Below are 14,893 nucleotides of genomic sequence, written 5' to 3'. Positions count from 1 at the left end.
TGTATCCCCCTCGAGCTACCAATGACCTTCTTCACAGAACTGGAAAAAAACCACCTTAAACTTCATATGGAACCAAAAGAGACCTCGCATAGCCAAGTCAATTCTAAGCAAAAAGAACAAAGCTGGAGGCATCATGCTACCTGACTTCAAACTATGCTACAAGGCTATAGTAATCAAAACAGCATGGTACTGGTACCAAAACAGAGATATAGACCAATGGAACAGAACAGAGGCCTCGGAGGCAACACCGCACATCTACAACCATCTAATCTTTGACAAACCTGACAAAAACAAGCAATGGGGAAAGGATTCCCTGTTTGACAAATGGTGTTGGGAAAACTGGCTAGCCATGTACAGAAAGCAGAAACTGGACCTCTTCCTGACACCTTACACTAAAATTAACTCCAGGTGGATTAAAGACTTAAACACAAGACCTAACACCATAAAAACCGTAGAAGAAAATCTAGGCAGAACCGTTCAGGACATAGGCATAGGTGAGGACTTCATGACTAAAACACCAAAAGCATTGGCAACAAAAGCCAAAATAGACAAATGGGATCTAATTAAACTCCACAGCTTCTGTACAGCAAAAGAAACAATCATTAGAGTGGACCGGCAACCAACAGAATGGGAAAAATTTTTCCAATCTACCCATCTGACAAAGGGCTAATATCCAGAATCTACAAAGAACTAAAACAGATTTACAAGAAAAAAAAAAAAAACATTCAAAAGTGGGTGAAGGACATGAACAGACATTTTTCAAAAGAATACATATATGAGGCCAAGAAACATATGAAAAAATGCTCCTCATCACTGGTCATTAGAGAAATGCAAATCAAAACCACATTGAGATACCATCTTATGCCAGTTAGAATGGCAATCATTAAAAAATCAGGAGACAACAGATGCTGGATAAGATATGGAGAAATAGAAACACTCTAACACTGTTGGTGGGACTGTAAATTAGTTCATCCATTGTGGAAGACAGTGTGGCGATTCCTCAAAGATCTAGAAATAGAAATTCCATTTGACCCAGCAATCCCATTACTGGGTATATATCCAAAGGATTATAAATCATCCTATTATAAGGACACATGCACATGTATGTTCATTGTGGCACTGTTTGCAATAGCAAAGACCTGGAACCAACCCAAATGCCCAACAATGATAGACTGGACAAAGAAAATGTGACACATATACACCATAGAATACTATGCAACCATAAAAACGATGAGTTTGTGTCCTTTGTAGGGACATGGATGAATCTGGAAACCATCATTCTCAGCAAACTGACACAAGAACAGAAAATCAAACGCTGCATGTTCTCACTCATAGGTGGATATTGAACAATAAGAACACATGGACACAGAGAGGGGAGCATCACACACTGGTGTCTGTTGTGGGTGACTAGGGGAGGGACAGCTGGGGGTAGGGAATTGAGGAGGGATGACATGGGAGAAATGCCAGATATAGGTGACGGAGGGATGGAGGCAGCAAACCACATTGCCATGTATGTACCTATGCAACAATCCTGCATGTTCTGCACATGTACCCCAGAACCTAAAGTGCTATAAAATGTGAAAGTGCTTTGTAAATGATACAGCAATACATCATGATTTCAATATGGGAGAGGAGAATGACAACCCTTATTTTAGTAAAAATGAAAATTACTGTCAGAGTTAAGAAAGCTATATGCATATATATGCATATGTATTTAAAGTTCTCCTAACTAGTCAATGGCCTTGTCAATCTCAGGGGCCTACTGTTTGGGATGACTGAAGAGAACCAGTACACACATTCATTGAGTGCTAAAAACATTCACTCTCACTCTGCCCAGGAACAGACTGGACAGCTCTAACTCTGCAGGGCAGGCTCATCAAGACCAAAATTAACACTACATTTTGATGTTTTTTAAAAATCAACTGTGCTCTAGGGCTTCAAGCATTTTACAAAATAATTTATAAGATGAAGTAACCATTGGATACAGCAGCCTCTTCCATTTAATTTTAAGCATAGCAACAGATTGACTCCAGAAATATCATGCAGGAATCAGTAGCACAGATAGAGAGCTTTGCTAAGAGCCTGGCTGTTATATGTATATGCTCATGAGTACCTAATTAGTCCATGCAGTGCAATCAACCTGTAGGACTAGAAAAGAACAGCAAGCCCCTTCAAATGGTAAATCATTACTTAAGTATCTCACATGTAACATTAAATACCTGAGATCAGCAACAACCTTACTGTCAATAGGATACAAAGAAAATGTCTATGTAGGACAATCTGCTATTTCGGAACATCTCTTGTTTTCTTTTCCCCCGATTGGATAATAAACATGGCAGTGCCTCGGACCTCTGGCACCGTCTTCTATAGCCACAGCCCTCAGTGCAACACTACCTATGCCTATTGGCCTATGGAGCGTTTTTAAAACTGTATGTTTTGACCTATAAATGGGTTTTGATTACCAGTTTTTTTTAATGATATAGAACTAAAATCATTACACGTAATTAGGCTCATTGATTAGTCAAACCTTTGTATTATGTGTGTTTGTATTTATACACACATATGCACACGTCACACTTGTATGTAAATGGCATGTCCTGCCAGGCCATGATGTCATGTAAGCACCTATGCCAGGTCATGGTGTTAAAATGTATTTCTTATTGTAGATTGCGGTAAAAACAAATAAAATAACTGATCTCTAGCTATCCCCAACTCCAATCTAAAATCATTGTAATTCTCTCCCCTTCTCAATGTGACTAGTCTTTTTTAAGTTCTTTTGATCTTCCCAAATGACATCCCTGTGTCCACTTTACCCCTTTCGTTCAGCTTGTACAGTGCTGCAAGAGGACTTTCTAAAGCATGAGACAATCATTTATTCTTTTGCTTGAATAGCTTCCTATTTTCTAAGAAAATAAAGTATAAACTTCTTAGCCGGAATTGTCCTTTTTATGTCCTTCAAGTACACACACATACCCTGTATCTCCTCTTATGCCCCAGTCACACTACTTGCCATTCTGTAAATAGTCCACCTTTACTCACACCTATCTGCCTATCAGATTATACTTTCTTTGCCTACGGTACTATTGAACACACTTTCTTACATTTTTGAAGACCCAGTTCATATGTTGCCTATTCTTCGAAATAATTCCAGGCACCATGTCCCTGTTCTGTTCCAGATGTCTTCCTCTCACGAGGGCTGCAGGCGCCTTGAAGCAGAAAGCAGGGACTTAATTTCCCTGTATATCCCCAGCACCATGCCTGGTACCTGGCACATAGAAAGGGCTCACTAACGTTAGTTGACTCTTCCCCATAAAACTGGGGTTACAGCCATGCGTGTCTATTACTACAAGTATCCTTTTTTTCTGAAGTAAAGAGAAAAGGGAGATGGCCTTTCTTTAAAGAAATATAAAGGGGAAGAATCAGATGTTTAGACATGATGTCTGTGGCTCTGTGTGTTCATTGTCTTTACCTAAAGGAGAATAAACAAAGGAGAAGTCTCTTGGGCTTCATGTTTTTTGCATCGTGACAGAGTTAGACACATGTCTAATTTTGATGTTTTTCCCCAAAATTTTTACTACCTACAAGATATTTGAACACCTGTGCCATTCTCTGCAAAAAAAAAAAAAAAAAAAAAAAAAAAAGCTACTAACCCTCTCTCATTTTATTTTGGAGTTGCACATCTCATCACACAACTTTATTCTGAGAACCCTTTCTGACCTTGAGCACCTCCTCTCAACTTCAGATTGAATTTTACCTCAGCAAGTGGCCAGACTGACAGTACAGCTATTCCAGAGGCTGCGTACTGTTATCTTCAAGGCCACGGGCTACATTTAGGCATGAGCCTGGTGAGCACATAGCACAGATTCACAGGAGGTCAGGCATTTTTTTCTGCACACCTCCAGACCATTTCCCCACACTTTAGACCCTTCCTGCTTTCCCTCTACCCCCAAGTCTTCATGCCATCTTCATGTATATCTACCAGGATCCCTCAGCCATGTCCCAAGGTCCAAAATGATTGATTTTCCTCTTCTTCTTTACCTCATTACAACTCTTAAGCCTTTAGTGACTGACGTTAAACCTGTTTCCAAGAGAAAGATTTCTGATAGGCAAATGCTTATAGAGCTATGATAAGGTCATATATGATTGTTACCCCTTCTGGTATTTTCATGTGTTAAAAATATGTTTGATGCACTAGAAATCTCCAGTGGTGGCAGTTCAGGTGGTTTGGATAACTTGTGTCACCTGATGGAGCAGAGAAGCTGGAGGTGCTTTTGGGGTGGAGTAGGGAAAATCACACCTCAGATATTTATCTGTTGAAAAATACTTATCAGGCGCCTTTTATGTGCTTGGCACTGTGGTTATAGCAGTAGTCAAAATCTGAGGTAGAGTTAGCTGGGGTGTGGTGGCTGTGTGCCCAGTGTCCCAGCTAGTCAGGAGGCTGAGGTGGGAGGATGATTTGAGCTCTGGAGGTTGAGACTGCAGTGAGCTATGATGGAGCTAGTAGATTCCAGCCTGGGTGAGAGTGAGACCCTGTCTCCCCCTCCCCCACCCCCGCACCCCGCCTAAAAAAAAGATCTGATGTGGGAAGATTCCAGCAACATGTACTTAACTGGTATAGATGGCATGCTTCTCCTCTAAAACTATATAGTAATGGATAAAATATCACCATCCTCATTGCTGCCCCATTGTTATAATTCCTGTGTATGTGAAAAAATTGGAAATCCTTTTGTGCCAGAGATGAATAGAAATCTAAACCAAAGCAGTAAGCATGAGCTGGTCTCCGGGATTTCAGTTTTGATACAGGTCCGAGGAATTTGGTGCTGAGGTTCTCACATTCACCCAAGGATGAGAGATTGTGGTCTTATATGCACCTAAGAAGTCTTGAGACCTGGAATCAAGCCGCTTACCTAAAGCCTGGAGTTTCAGATAACTATTCTTCCATGAAAAGGAGACTAGAAATCGCCAGACATAAGCAGTGAAGCAGCAAAGAAACAGGCTGGAAACAGGTTGGGGAAAATAAAGTTACCCATGAGAAATCAAAACCCCTGGTCTGTGCTATTTGTGGATTTCAGGTCCAGATTTATTCTACCCAAGTGATTTGCGAATCCCTACCCAAGAAGTAAACATAAAAACCAGGAGCATAGAAACCTTTAGGACTCTGGCAGAAGAAAGCACACTACTTTAGACACTTTCACAACCACAAATTCAGGAGATTCATGTAGGAAAATGAAACATTGCTCCAGTAAGATAGGCCCACATTCAGAAATTACAAACATATGTGGGAAACCAGGAAATCATCATGAGCAGAGAGCAAGCACATACAAGCAGGAGAATTAGCACTCCTCCAGTCAGCAACAACTATTAAAGAAGCTATGTTTAAAATGTTTACACTAATAAAAAGAAGGAATTGGAACCTTAAAAAAAGAGCGGACAGTGATAAATGATCATTTAGATTCATATAAGAACTAAAAAGAACTTCTAAAATGGAAAAACAATATCTGAAAATAAAACTCCAGGGATAGGTTAAAGAACAGAGCAGATTAAATACAGCTAAACAGAATTAGAATTTGAAATGGAGGCTACTTAAGAAATTATCTTTTTGAGCTCTAAGACAAAAAGACATGAAAAATATCAAAGAGCAAGTAAAAGATGTGGAGGCCAGAGTGAAGAGACTTTATAATATGCAGAAAGAGAATGGAGAAAATGAGAGAAAGTAATATTCAAAGAAACAATAGCTGGAATTTTTCAGGTTAAATAAGCAACTGTACGGATAATATAAACAAATTCACACCTAACAACTGAAGATCAAAAATAAAGAAAACTCTTAGAAGTAGCCAGGGAGAGGAAGATGTGACACCTCTCAGGGAGTTTGCAATCTAACAGGAAATACAAAGAAATAAATAAGCAGTGAAAACAGTGTGGTCAGGTGTGTGGCAGCAGGAGGCCAGGGTGCTGAGGACGTGCACACAGGGTGGCTGTGGTGAGGACTCTGGGGTCAGTAGCAGAGTGAGAATGAGAAGCAAGGAATGGTACAGGGGATAGCATGGCTCTTCCAGGGAATTGAAGCCCCTTTCCCTGATGACCCTTTCAGCATATCTCAGAGCCGGCTTTGCCACCATCAGCAGGTCTGTCTGTCCCCTCTCTCAGTAAAACTGCTATCAGGAATATCTACTTAACATGTAGCTTAAAAACAAAATTCTAGATGACTTTATATATTGGAAGAGATGGTTTAAGAGTAATGAGTGATAACCAGGTTTCTTTTCTCTGGATGGATTTGAGACTGAAGGGGTTTTGTTGTTTGTTTACATTTTTTTAAAAAACTGCTCTACAATTTACACACCTCTGCAGTCCTTTTAGTGGTTCTCAGCCATCCTAGTGGGTTAGGTTGGCCAAGGACTATCTTGCATAGCCTAAATCTTCAATTCCAAGACCATGAAAGTTGCAGTTATATGGGTGGATCTTCTCTGATGAGGCAGGAAGATACCAAAGGGGATCTGAGGACCTTCAACTTAGAGCAATGCTGAGAAGGTGACTGTCATTGCATTCATCATACTGGGCTCTTTGCATGACTGACTAAAGGACTTTCTTGAAGCTATGTAAAGGCTCATATGAAGTCATGGTGCTGTAACATAATGAGAATCATTGTGGAAAGGCATTTTATCATGTAGCATCCTCTTATTCAAGTACAGTTTAATAAATGTATAAAGCTTACCAGAATTATATAAAATGATTAACAAATAGGCAAATGAAGCCAAAGAATCATGTATTTTATTATCCAGAGTATCTCAGAGAAAAACACAGAGGGACGTGCTTCCAGTTACCTGAATCATAAGTTGCCTGTTCGCTTTGTATTTTAAAGAGGCTTCCCAGTGGCTTATCCCTGATAGTTAAACCCGCACTGTTATAACTGTTGTGCAGATTTCAGAGCTGGTTATGAATACAGAAGTATCCATGCTCCTGCTTTCTGTAATATAAATGTGGGCTGAGACATCTTTGAAGAATGATAAAGGGTGAGTGTCAAGCAGCATAAAAGATGGGGAACTTTTGTAGCAAAGTGCATGATAGAAGTAGCTGTGTTTCCTCCTAATGACAGTAAATTCAGACCATCATTCACACTTCTTGCACTCTTGTCTTCTAAGGGATTTCTACCCTGATGTGGTCCTTGGATTTTATAGTAGAGGGTTTGGCAGACTCATTGGGCTAAAAGTTGGAAACACTTGTGAGTTCCTAGACTCTATTTCTTACATACCAAGATACTTAATATGCTCTTTATTTATTTTTTTGTCTCGAGTGTTCCTATCTGTAGAGCAGTACTGTGTTCCTGCCCCCCCACCCCCACAGGAGAAATGGCATGACGAATTAATAAGTGGTTAATGGGAAGCATATATGTAAGAATGGCATTTCCTCACTCTTCATTGGGTTAAAAATAGATAATCACATGAAATATCAGTCATTTAAATGTGGCACATAGAAAAGAAATATATTAATTATTCTGCATTGGAGGTATAATATGCCAGAAAAAAAAAAAGGAAAGGCACAGATGACTTAATAGGAACTGGGTTGAATCCAAAAATAAACTGTTTACTAAAGCTAGATTATGTATGATATTTTGCACATGCCCAGCACTTTGTTATGTTTCTTTCAAAGGCTACAGAAGAAAAAGAAATGTGATTTAGCTCCTTGAGTTACTTATAAAATCACTGGGTAAACAAACATGTGAAATCAAGAGCAAGTGAAGACACTGTGTGATGAAATGCCTAAATGAATGGTGTGGACAGCAAGTGTTCTCAGAAGTCAAAGGAAGAGCAGTGCAGTGCATGGGGGAAGGTTTCCAGGGCAAGGAGTGGACCCAGGACAGGTCCTCGAGGGATTGTAGACTTGAGATGGGGTGGCAGGGAAAGCATTCTGGGCACAACCAGAGGTAAGAGCAGGAGTCTTTTTGGCCTGGAGAAGGAGGCTATATTAGTCCCATTTTCACACGGCTATAAAATACTGCCCAAGACTGGGCAATTTATAAAAGAAATAGGGGCCGGGTGCGGTGGCTCATGCCTGTAATCCCAGCACTTTATGAGGCCGAGGGGGGTGGATCACGAGGTCAAGAGATCGAGACCATCCTGGTCAACATGGTGAAACCCCGTCTCTACTAAAACTACAAAAAATTAGCTGGGCATGGTGGTGCGTGCCTGCAATCCCAGCTTCTCAGGAGGCTGAGGCAGGAGAATTGCCTGAACCCAAGAGGCGGCGGTTGCGGTGAGCCGAGACCACACCATTGCACTCCAGCCTGGGTAACAAGAGTGAAACTCCTTCACAAAAAAAAATAAATAAAATAAATAAAAGAAAGAGGCTTGACTCACAGTTCTGCCTGCTGGAGGAGAAGCAAGTACCTTCTTCACAAGGTGGCAGGAGAGAAAGCGAGCTCATGTGAGGAAGTTCCACACTTAAAACCATCAGCTCTTGGCCAGGTAAAGGGAAGTGGATCACTTGAGGCCAGGAGTTTACAACCAGCCTGGCCAACATGGCGCAACCCCACCTCTACTTAAAAAATACAAAAATTAGCTGGGCATGGTGATGTGCCTGTAGTCCCAGCTACTCGGGAGGCTGAGGCACAAGAATCACTTGAGCCTGGGAAGCAGAGGTTGCGGTGAGTTGAGATCGTACCACTGCATTCCAGCCTGGGCAATAGAGTGAGATTCTGTCTCAAAAAAAAAAAAAAAAAGAGAGAAGAAAAAACATCGGCTCTCGTGAGAACTCGCTGTCCCGAGAACAGCATGGGGGAAATCGCCCCCATGATCCAATTTCCTCCTACCTGTTCCCTTCCTCAATGTGGGCATTATAATTTGAGATGAGATTTGGGTGGGGACACAGAGCCAAACTATATCAGAGTCTTACTGGAACTGAATATGTATAGCTTGGGTGGGCCCGGGTGGTAAAGCACTGTAAGTGTGGAAGAACAGTTTTAACAACGGTTTGGGTGAGGTATGCTAGCATAGATCTTAGAGTTGTTGAGGGAAAGGGTAATGTGGTATTTTAGGAAGTTTGAGGTTTTAGGTAAAGTACATAGTCTAGGGCAGTGTTGTTCACAGTCACACTATTTGTGAGCTCTGAGTTTGAGGTTTTAGGGAACATGTCAATACAGAGAGGGGGTGGTTCAGGAGAGCAGGACAAATGTTTGAGCAGCGAATGTGTTAGGTTCTGTTTCAACACATCTTTCTCACAGAAAACTTGTGCTTTAAATGGCATGTAAGCCTCACAGAAACTCTGAACTAAGTACCATCCCATTGTACAGACATAGCAACTGAGGCCCAGATTGAGTTGCTGAGGTCTCACAGCTGCTAAGTGATGGTGGTTGTATTCAAGCCCAGTCTGACTTCAGAGCCCTTGCTGTCATCTTATCGTTGCCCTTTGCTGAATTATCAGAACCACAGCTTTTGCGATTCTCTAAACATTGTAGACATTTCTTGTTCGTGGAAGTTTAAGTAAAGCAGAAGTCATGTGTATGTGAATGAAGGCAGCATACTTTGTGTATGCAGCAATCTGACATAAAATCTTGAAACTGGAATGTCCTAGGTATTTGACACTCCCAGGAAATGGACCCACTCATCCTGAGAAGCTACAAATTATCCAGGCTTATCCTGTTGATTCAACAAGCTGTAATAGCAAAGAAAACTCAGTAATCTTATAAAGATCTATAAAACAAGGCATTTCATTTGTTAACTTATCTTGAGAAATCTTCACAGGAAAGTAGTTTGGATAAATGAGATATTGACATGGTAGAACTGAATAAATGATGGTTTCTAACTTCTCATATGAGTGCAGTGAGGGGAAAACGATAATGGCATGTGGCCTCTACCTCCTTTCTCTCTGGAGACTGGCCGTCCGCCCTAACAATCGTTTGCAGCTCCTTACTGATCTCCAGTATTCTTCTATCATCAAGTCCCTGTCAGAAGTTTCTCAGTTACCCCCTCAAGTTTCTGTAACCTGCTGTAGCATTGTAACCTGCTAGCAGTGGTCTGGCGAGGGGGGCGGGAAGGTGCTGGGCTGGCAGCTCTGCATTGATACCCTGGCTGCCGTTGGACACTCAGTGTGGTGTGGGCACTCAGGAGGGTGGTGAAAGGGCAGTGCTTTTCTCAGTTGATGGAGGAAGTACAAACACATTGCAGATTCATTCTGAGAGGATAATTTGACAAATTCTTTGTATGGGAAACTTCAAAATTGATTCTCCTTAGCTTGAGAGAGAAGAGGGAAATTGATGTATGTCAGCATCCATCAGGTTTGTAAAGTTTCTCAAACAGGCATTTTAAGTGGAAATAACTGTATTTAATATTAGTATTTCTCTCAGATTTTCATTTGGAACTCTAACATCAGAGGACCTGATTAATCTGAGACAATAATGGTTTGCAGGAGAACTTTTAAAAAGGTAACAATACAATGTGGACTTTTTGGTTTGTTTTTCTAGAGATATTTAGTCAAGGTAAAAAAAAAAAAAAAACCCTTTGGGAAAAAAGATTCTAACATTAAGAAGAGGAATTTTGCCAAGTAATCTTACTAAACCAACAGGTATCTGGATCGTACCTCCCTTTTCCTTAAGGTGTTTGGGAGGCCAAAGTGAGGCTCACCATGGTTCAGTTGTCAGCGTTGGGGTACAGCCACCCCCTCCTTCCTATTCCTTTTCTTTAGTCCCCATGCCCAAACTCCAGGTCCTAAGAATGCAGATGGTGGATCAGGCTTTTCACAGGTGTTTAAATCAGTCAATCTTAGGTTAGCATTTTTTAGAGTACTTAATTTCTTAAAAATACTGCTACATGTGGGCCGGGCGTGGTGGCTCACGCCTGTAATCCCAGCACTTTGGGTGGCCGAGGCAGACAGATCACAAGGTCAGGAGATCGAGAACATTCTGGCTAACACCATGAAACCCCGCCTCTACTAAAAATACAAAAAATTAGCCAGGTGTGGTGGCACACACCTGTGGTCCCAGCTACTCGGGAGTCTGAGGCAGGAGAATCACTTGGAGCTGGGAGGCGGAGGTTGTGGTGAGCTGAGATTGCACCACTGCACTCCAGTGCTGGGTGACAGAGTGAGACTTTGTCTCAAAAACCAAAAAAAAAAAAAAAAAAAAAAACCAAAAAACTGCTACATGTATGTTACTGCAAATAAGTGTATGTATGAAACCTACTATGCACATGAACTTGATAAAATTGTGAACTTAACTTACTTAACAGATTTCACTATTTACTAACTTCTATTAAGGTATGGCCATAAGAAATAGTATTATAAAGAAGCATACATACAATTCAGTGTTTGTTTATTGTGGTTCTACAGATGCCTTAAAAATAGGTTTCCCAGCCAGGCATGGTGATTCACGCCTATAATCCGAGCACTTTGGGAGGCCAAGGTGGGTCAATCACTTGAGGTCAGGAGTTCGAGAGCAGTCTGGCCAACACAGTGAAACCTCGTCTCTACCAAAAACACAAAACATTAGCTGGGCATGGTGGTAGGTTCCTGTAATCCCAGCTGCCCAGGAGGATGAGGCAGGAGAATTGCTTGAGCCCAGGAGGCGGACGTTGTAGTGAGCCGAGAACGTACCACTGCACCCCAGCCTGGGTGACGGAGACTCTCAAAAAAAAAAAAAAAAGTTTTCTGTAAGAGAAATGTTAAATTGAATTCCAGGGCATAAGGTGTGTGCAGGTATGTATTTCTGCGACAAATCCAAACATAGTTTTCTGGATCTTAGAGTTCTTTAAATTCTGAAAACCTAGAGATTGACTGATAAGTCTGTTTACACTGCCCACTCTCTAATGGGGAGGAGTTTCCTTTGGAAAGATTATCAGAAATCTCCAATCACCAGAACTTCAGCTTCAACTCTCTGACCCTGTGCAAGTTCAGTCCTGATCAGGGATGGCCAGCAGTGGCTCCGGTGCCCTTTGCATTGTAACTAAAGTAGTTGATGATATTTTTATCTTTTTCCAGCATTCATTTCTTTTTCTTGAATGTTAGACTCCCCTCTAGTTTGTTCTTTCTTTAAAAGTTGTTTATTCTTTAGTAGTTAAGTAAGTAGCTACTAAGTGATATAATTAGATGGAGGTGATTGGATTGATTCAGGGAATTGGGTGGTATGTATTTAGTAGCCTGAGAATATGTAATTCTTGGAGTATTTTTTTTTAAGATGCTCTTTTGAAAATGTTCTGCTGGTTCTTTTCTGTTTCTGGGGCCTGCATGCATGAAAGTCAGCAATCCACGCTGTAGGGAACACAAGATGCTCATCAACTCTTGTCATTTGCTTGTGTTTTAATCTGTTTCATTTTCATTCAGCAAGTAACATTTTTCAAATGCCAGCTCCTGTGCTAGAGGCTAAGGATGCAGAGAGAAGATTTGTCAGTTTGCCTCCATCTTTAGACATTATTCTTTAGTCTTTACTCAAGTCTCTGCCTCAGATTCTGCCTCTTTGCTCCAGTGATTTAAAAATTACTTGAGAGCCTATAGTCCCAGCATTTTCAGAGGTTAAGGCAGGCAGATCACTTGAGGCCAGGAGTTTGAGACCAGCCTGGCAAACACAGCAAAACCCTGTCTCTACTAAAAATATAAAAATTAGCTGCGTATAGTGGTGCACACCTGTGTTCCAGCTACCCAGGAGACAGGAAAATCGCTTGAACCCAGGAGGCAGATGTTGTGGTGAGCCAAGATTGCACCACTTCACTCTAGCCTGGCAACAAGACTGTCTCAAAAAAAATAAATAAGAAAGTTTAGAGGCCAAATGGAGTGGCTCACACCTATAATTCCAGTTCTTTGGAGGCAGAGGTGGGAGGAGCACTTGAGGCCAGGAGTTTGAAACCAGCCTGGGCAACATAGCAAGACCCCATCTCTACAAAAAAAAATTCTTTTAATTAGCCACGTGTGGTGGCACATGTCTGTAGTACCAGCTGCTTGGGAGGCTGAGGCAGGAGGATCACTTGAGCTCAGAAGCTTGAGGTTACTGTGAACTGTGATCAGATTTCTGCACTCCAGCCTGGGCAAAAGTAAGACCTTGTCTCTAAAAAATAAATAAATAAAAAGACTTGTTCTCATTTTTCATGTTTTTACATGAAAATTCTGCAAGCCTAGATTACATCAATAACAAAAAGGGGCAGAGAGGTTGGCTCAATTATTTTAAAAGTAACTAAGCAGGTAAGAGTTTTAGAATCTTCCATCCATCAGCTTCCTAGTACGCTTCTTGGCTCTTATCCTAGCAATTAGTTGCTTAAAACAAAGCCCTTTATGTTGGTAGTGGTACCATGTAATTTATAGTCTACGCACTGCTGGATAAGGGGATTGGCACACTTTTCCCTTCCCTATCACTGCAGTGGGAAGATCATTTAAAAGACTAAGTTTGATTTGAACCTAGGGCCAAATTACCTACTGCAAATCAATCCTCCTCCTCCCCTTTCCCCTCACAAAAGCCAGAATTCGCTGTGAAAGGTGACAGGTGTATGTTCAACTCATTGTATGTTGACATATGGTCAGTATGAGGGAACGGTCCCTAATATAGATCTGTCCCGTGGCATGACTGCATGTTGTGGATTTCTAGCAGATGCAAAGGAGTGATGGAGCTTGAACCCCAAATACAAATATTTTAAGTGTTCAAATTTCCTTTTTTTTTTTTATAAGGACCAGACAGATTGATGGCATCTTGCTATAAATTTATGACTCACTGATGAACAAGACCTTGGAGGAACTTGCAAAGGGAAGTCACCAAGGCCATGTATCTTTAGGTGTCCATTGTGGAGAGTGTATATATGCCAGCGTAAGAAGCGTCAGAGTGAAAGGGTCATTACCTTTGGTTGAAAATGGTGAGGGGGTCATTATGTGTGTAAGAAAATCTTTGTTCTCTTCAATTAACAATTCTACAAAACGAGAACTGTCTTGGGAAACTGGGCTTTATGAATTCAAAGTATACTTTATCAAATATCTCATGTTTCAAATTATTTAAACAAATAAGTATTAAACATTAGACTTTGCCTGTTTCTTTCAATGGGAAAAATATAAACTCTGATAATAGGGTTTATATTTTTCCTACTCTTCCCCCTTAGACAATAGTAGGAAAAACTATTGGTCCCCACGAAGTTTTCATTCATCTCACCACTCTCATCCCCATTTGTGAGCAGGAATATGAAGCTGCCCAGGCTCCCCTTTTAATCACAGAGTCTACGACTAGGGAGTCAGATCACCATGTATCTTTGATTTGTCTTTCCCACTACTTGGCTTAAGTTGTAAAAATCACAGGTAACCATGGTCCGGCCAGTGGCAAAGTTGTGTATCTCTTTGCGTTCTTTGTTGCAATTAGTAACTCTTGTTAACTTAAAAGGGAGCGACTTTAGTGGAAGAATATTGGGAATGTATAGAATTGATAAGAAAACCAAAGAATGAGGGTTGAAGTAGGCAACACAGCAATTCTGGAGTTCCAGGAACCATGAACTACTTGAAGGCATTTGTACTGTCTCACCAGGCCTTGTACTAATTGCTGTCTGAGCAGGAACATGGTGGTGCCAGCCATTTTTGGTCTTCTGTAGTACTCACAAGGATTTCCCAGGGTAGGAGCATCCAGCTGGCATAGCTTGGGCCATACAACCACACCTTGTTGGAGGGAAGGGTGGACCCCCAATTGTGGTCTCACTGGGCCTTGTCTAAGACAGACCATTCTTCAAAGGCAAATTCAGATGGATTTATTGGAGGAAGTTATTTAAGCAGCCAAAAAAAATCAAGCAGTCATTCACCCCAGGATAGTAGAAAGGATTGAGGACAGATGCAGCCAGTACTAATATTCCTTGGTAATGAGGGTTAGAAAACTGTGCCTATGTGCATTGGCTTTGAGGCAGGTCTCTCTGTCTCTGGCTCTCTCTATTCTCCCCCTCCCCCACCC

General features: G+C 41.2%; 1 protein-coding gene across 5 annotated transcripts in view; it reads left to right on the top strand.

Annotated features, from left to right (window-relative positions):
- The window catches only part of FNIP2 (folliculin interacting protein 2), a 141,641-nt gene that overhangs the window by 118,888 nt on the left and 7,860 nt on the right, over positions 1 to 14,893 (top strand). The window lies entirely within an intron of this gene.

The sequence above is a fragment of the Sapajus apella genome, unplaced genomic scaffold (assembly GCF_009761245.1).
Source record: "Sapajus apella isolate SASKATOON/1434 unplaced genomic scaffold, GSC_monkey_1.0 scaffold67, whole genome shotgun sequence".
Lineage (NCBI taxonomy): Eukaryota > Metazoa > Chordata > Mammalia > Primates > Cebidae > Sapajus > Sapajus apella.
The sequence above is the reverse complement of the archived record's forward strand: the minus strand, read 5'-3'. Positions and strand labels throughout refer to the sequence as shown.